This window comes from Gigantopelta aegis, unplaced genomic scaffold (assembly GCF_016097555.1).
Source record: "Gigantopelta aegis isolate Gae_Host unplaced genomic scaffold, Gae_host_genome ctg4766_pilon_pilon, whole genome shotgun sequence".
In the NCBI taxonomy this organism is placed as follows: Eukaryota; Metazoa; Mollusca; class Gastropoda; order Neomphalida; family Peltospiridae; genus Gigantopelta; species Gigantopelta aegis.
Window position 1 is genome coordinate 8,569 of NW_024534033.1, and position 6,188 is coordinate 14,756.

General features: G+C 33.1%; 1 non-coding gene across 1 annotated transcript; it reads left to right on the forward strand.

The window, feature by feature from the left end:
- Window positions 1–1,282: 1,282 nt before the first annotated feature.
- Window positions 1,283–1,472, forward strand: LOC121366110. Its single transcript, XR_005957124.1, has one exon. It is a non-coding gene; the product is annotated as a U2 spliceosomal RNA (small nuclear RNA).
- The last annotated feature ends 4,716 nt before the right edge of the window (window positions 1,473–6,188 follow it).

Sequence of the window (6,188 nt, forward strand, 5' to 3'; positions counted from 1 at the left end):
ACAAGATCATCTTTTTAAGAAAAACCCAAATTGGCTGTCTGAGGCACAAGTTACCTCATGTGATCTACCATCTCAAAATGAAACTCTATCTAGCCTATCCCTAGAAGGAAGAACTATCACACCTTCTGACATTACAATAAACCAACTCCAACAAACCTCCTTCAGAGGAGGCCATAAGTTATAATTGTTAGAAAGGTTCTGTAAAACATTAATGCAGTCCTCTTTATACCCTTTATCTCTTTCAATGTAAACTCAACAACAATAACTCAAACCCCCTTGTCCACCTAATCAGATCACTTCTGGGGATCCTTCACCGTCCAAGGACAACAATCAAGGTACCTCAAACCCACTAAACATAATGGACATTAACAGCTCTACCAAGACACAACCCATCAAGCAAGACTCTCCCAGATGCTACAAGCTAAGGACAAGGCCGTGCTTTCCATCATATTATAAATCTCCAGTCAGTAGCGACTGGATTCAGGATGGGAAGTATTTGTCTTTCGCGGAATACAGGTTTCCCATCAGAGCCCGTCTTAACATCTTACCAACCAAGACGATGGCAAGAAGGGTGGGGAAGTCTCAATTGGACACAAAATGTCGAAAGTGCAAACTCCAACCAGAAACTCTGGGACATATACTAAACGCCTGTACACCAAAATACTTTCCTAATGAGGGAAAGACACAATAAGATCTTGGAGAGACTGATAAAAGCCTTCCCCTATGATCTAGGGACAAGTTTAAGGAACAAAAAGCCGTTGGGTTTTCCAGGTGACCTCAGACCGGATCTAGTAGTCCATAATCGCAATCTGGTGAAGTTACCATAATAGACGTGACGATCCCTTTTGAGAGTGATAAGACGCCTCTGATAAAGCTAGGAACGAGAAGGCTCAAAAATATTCTCCCATGGTGACCTGGTACCAAGAGCAAGAGCACAATAAAACGTCTACTATGAGACTTTTGTAGTAGGTGCACTGGGATCTTGGACCCTCTAAACAAAACCACCCTATCAAGACTAAAGATTGGTAACAGTTATGCGAAGCTCTTTAAGAAACTATGTGTTATTGACTCAATCAAAGGATCATACAGAATTTGGATCTCTAGCCGATAATCCAAGTTAATATCCTGGAAAATTAAAACTTACCTTATACAATATTCTATCATATTTTATTTATTTTGTTTTGTTTCCTATAACTTGTTTGTGTTTTTTTTTTCCGAATTCATCGAGGGGCTTGGCTGGCGACAGCCACATTATACTTTGTTTTCCACTTTGTTTGTGTATAGCCCTGTCTTTATGTATTTATGAAGAATTGTTTAAAACTGTTCTTTCGAGTTTAATAGCTCGAATGAGGATAATGCATCCTCAAGCTATTAACCCCAATTTTTCTACTAGGAGTTGTGTGTGAAGCTTGCTTCCCTCACTCCACGGGTTGCCCTGGTATTGCAGTACATCCAGGTGTGGCCCACTTCCCCTTATAGGGATAATTTTTAGCTTTCTCTTTTCTATTTTAATGACAAGAATGTTTTCAACTGTTCCTTCAAGTTTAATCACTTGATTTATTGAGAAGTGATCGAGGGATTTATCTCACAAGACCCCTGTAACAGGAACAGTAAAGCTGGATGAACCTACTCTTGTCTATAAGTACTTTCCATAACGGTCGATAACGATAATCTAGAAGCCCAAATATTGTAGGTATTTGTATATAATATGCCTAGTGTACTCTTAACTCCCAGCTGTTGCTCCCAGAGGAGCTACAAGACCTAGACCAATGTTCAAGATTTTGGATGGCACTCCAACCCTCATGTAGGTCTAGACAGTTGAGATGAAAAATCGTCCTACCTTACGACTAAAGTCTGATGGACAAGCAATAGTCGAAGATGCTGTGATCATTGCGATGTTATATGATGTCCATCTGATATCATTGCTATAGATGTCATGTGGACGAAGCAAGCTATTGAGAGAGTTTATGATTATTGGAAAGTTTTATAGGTATCCAAGACAAACAATTAGGTAAGGAGACATCTCTAGTTTATTTAAAGATCTCTCCTTTCTCTCTCTCTCTCTTCTCTTTCTCTCCTTCTCTCCTAGCTCATGTAATGGTTGATCTTCCTTGTGACAAAATGACAGTAGATGATTTTGCTATTGGTATTGATGAAAGTTCTTAGCAGATTTTGAATTTCCAGATGATTTTATCTTGGATATGTCGACAGCTATTGACTCCACCACACAGCTTGTATCTAAAATATACTATCTATTATTTATAATTGATGGCAATCTAACTTATTTATTTTGCATTTATATTATTAGACAAGTATTACAGATTATAATTATCAATTAATAATAATTATTCATAACACGTTATTAACCACACCTCTTACTAAAGTTACAAAACCACACCATAATAATTGTTTATAATTTGACACCAGTGACCCGTGTTTGTGTACGGTTGACACCAGATAGCCACGATGGAGTATCCGACTAGGTGTCTGGCCAGCACCTCGAAGGGTCGAAGTCGGGGATCGGCTGGCCACCGGTTCTAGTGTTGTCGGCTCCTTGCGACGGGAATGTGTAGGACAAGTTCACGATCTGTAATTGCGTGGATGTATGCCTTGATTCCTCTAGCCTGGAGTTTTGTCTTTTTTTTTTAATTTTAAAAATCTTTTTTCTTCATTCTTTTGGTGTTTTTTGTATTTTTAACTATAAACAAAATCCATCAAACCAAAGACGTTAAATTGATTAAGTTAAAAAATAAATTTAATATTTTTACAGGTTTTTTTTAAAACAAGCAACAACGTTGACAGAGCATTCAGTAAGATAGAAAAATTAGAGTGCTATTAAACTGAAATAGTGTGACAATTATTAGTTGTCCACATATGCAATAGGTCTGTCTAATGGAGTTTTTTATAACTGTTGATGGTGCTAAGATAAGATTATAATAGTGTCACTATAATATTATTATCATTAAAATAACTATATAATGTAGTTATTATCTCTTGAAAGTACAATATGGCAGCAGAAGTGGATCAAAAGGTACAATAATTTATTACTAATTTAACTCAAACAAAGTGGGTTCAATAAATAGAGGAGCATAAACTATATTCTTTCTCTCTCTTTCTAGTCGGTTGCATAGTTCTTATGAAGTAGCACGACATACAGTTCTATTGTTGAGAGATTTAGTTAGTATCAAAAACCAAATGGTCCAATCCTAGGTACACTCCTTATAAAATTACTCAATTAACTAATTAGTGTTGCTATGGTAACAGTGATTAATAGAACGGCTACAGGTTTATGGGAAAAGAATTATTGATGCTCAACCAGGAGGTATTCCCTTTATAATTATTTATTAATAAAAATTTTATTTTATTATAATGTAGAGAGTACTGTGGGTAATATGGTCAGAAAAGGTATGTAATGAATAAGGAAATATTATTATTTTATTTTGTTCAGTATTGAAAATTATCTGGGAAGAATTTGCAAGGCAAGTTCTAATTAGTGCCTATTTTATCCTATTGATAATGCAGATGTTCAAGAGGATCAGACAAATGACTTTAATGAGGGAGGGCATGAACATGAACAATGCAGGATGCAGGGGGTGTGGCTAGATTATTTTGCTGACAGTGATAACACTCGAGTCTTTGGATTTGTATTATCAAAGGTGAGTCTTCTTTAAACTTAATCTTCTGTAAGATATATATAGCACACAAAGACATACTACACATGATTTCAGTCTGTGAGATCATTTTCTGGTCTATTTTTAATCTACATTTTTTTACCATAAATAGATTTGCTATGCCTTTGAAAGTAAGAAAAATTCAATATTTACATTGCAATATTTGTTGTTTATTGCAATTGGGTCAAATATACTAATATATATTTTGTCATTAAAACTTAAAGTTCATACATGTTATATAATATGTCAGTACTTTTATTATTTGTTTATAGGTTTGTGTTGTTTATAGTGATCATAACATTCCTACAATTGCAATGTATTATAAGTCATGATGCTAGTAAGGGGATGACAATAATCTAATAGTGTTATCACTATCTTGTCTTCTCTCTTAGTGATATTAGAGTTCATCCATTATCTGTGATTGTTACTGTAAACTCAGGACAATTAACTTCACTTGTGAAGCGAGAGCACAATTCATAAACTTTCTTGTCAACAATACACCAGCTGATGATGCTAATATTGCAACTAAAGATTTCATCACAAGTTACAGAACATGTCAATAATACAATAAGAAGAGTTTTATTAGTTGATCCAATAGAAGGAAACAATAATACTAATGTTCTTGTGTGTTGCCATTACTACATCACCATCATAACTGAGGATACTAGCAACACTGCATTATTATTAATTCAAGGTATATATCATGTACTATATCTATACTACATTTATTTTATTATCTCATTATTTATAGGTTATTAGATGGTGTTAGAGATCTAACTGTTAATATTACTAGTACTAATACAGTAATATTATCTTGTCTACTCCATATACTCTTGATAATACATATATTAATGGCTACAATATTACTATTACTAATACACTAACAAATGGAATAGAGACATATTTCACAGAGTCCCTACAATTATCATATCAAAGTGGATCTAATGAAACTAATTCTTTTACTGAAATAATAGTAGATATATTTGCTATTAATACAGCTGGTAATGGTGTCATATCTAATGTATATCCTTTTATTTCCCAAAAGGTATATTCTTATTATCTATTATGATATATTATTAATAGTAAACAAAGTATTTATACTGTATTATATTAATTTTATTTTCACTTTCTATTACAGTACCTCAAAACAGTTCATTAATATCTGTGACTATTACTTCAGTAGTATTGGGAAACATGGTCCATATTATTATATCTGTTAATATAAGATATTATAATGACAATAGATATATTAATAATGTATGTTTATATATGAGTTGAATATATACACAATATAGCTTAATATATAAATCATTTCTACATGTACTGGTATACAATAGTCTATATAGTTAACATAGTATGTACTAATAAAAAAAATTATATTACATACATCAGTATATAATAATACACACAATATATAGATAATATAACCTTACTAATTGATAACATTACTGTTATGGTATCTTCAGATAGATTCCGTATATGAGCATTACCCACTCACTTCATACATTTCTATTAGGTAACTCACATTTGTCCTGGAGAATATCCTACTAATGCTATAGTAGATATGATACATGTAATATAATATAATTATATTATATTATAGAGTGTAATAGTATTGATGATGATATAACTATACAACATAATATATCATATGAAGATACTAAACAATATCAGATAACAACAACACAGAATACATCTTATGAACTTGTAACAATAACACCTGATTATGTTAATATCAGACCAGAAAAACATTTAGAAGAGTACACTGGTATTAGAAAAAGACAAATAAGGACAAAGACAAGAGCATTACCACTCACTTCAAACATTAGACGCTTTTTTATATCCATCAACCTAATTTATAGTTCTTTTTATTAGTGGTGAATTATAGCAGAGCCTAGAGAAAATCCACTTGACTCTAGTATTGTTCAAAAGGATGCTCCAGTCTCATCAGCTATAGCAATGGTGATATGTATAGTTATAGGTAATAGCACCAACAGCTATTAAGCAAACAAGGAAATACTGGAGGTACTCAAATTTTTAAAATATTACCATTTTAACCATAAATAATATATTTTTTATCATGTCTAAATTTTTAAACATAATTATTGTCAATATAAAAATTTGAATGCATCTATAAACCAGTCAAACTTTTTAAACCAGTTTAAAGAATTATTATCTGATAAAATTGATGCTATGCTTTGTAATACCAATTGCATGTTTTATGTATACCATACAACTTAAAAGAAGTTTGTGGAATATAAAACACTGACCAGTTATACCAACATTCCTTCCCAATGCTGTAGTTAGATTTTATAAAAAAAGTAAATTTACAAAAAAACATTTTGTGTTGCCCAAACGATTCCTACTCGCTCACCCACTCAGGCTTCCCACTTAGCTCCAGGATTCCTGCTATTGCTAGCTGGGACCGCCACCTGGCTTGGTAACCCTCGTCCAAAGACGAGGTAATCCTGGCTGGAGCATCGCCCTAACTTAAAACCAGCCGTACGGGATTCCAGC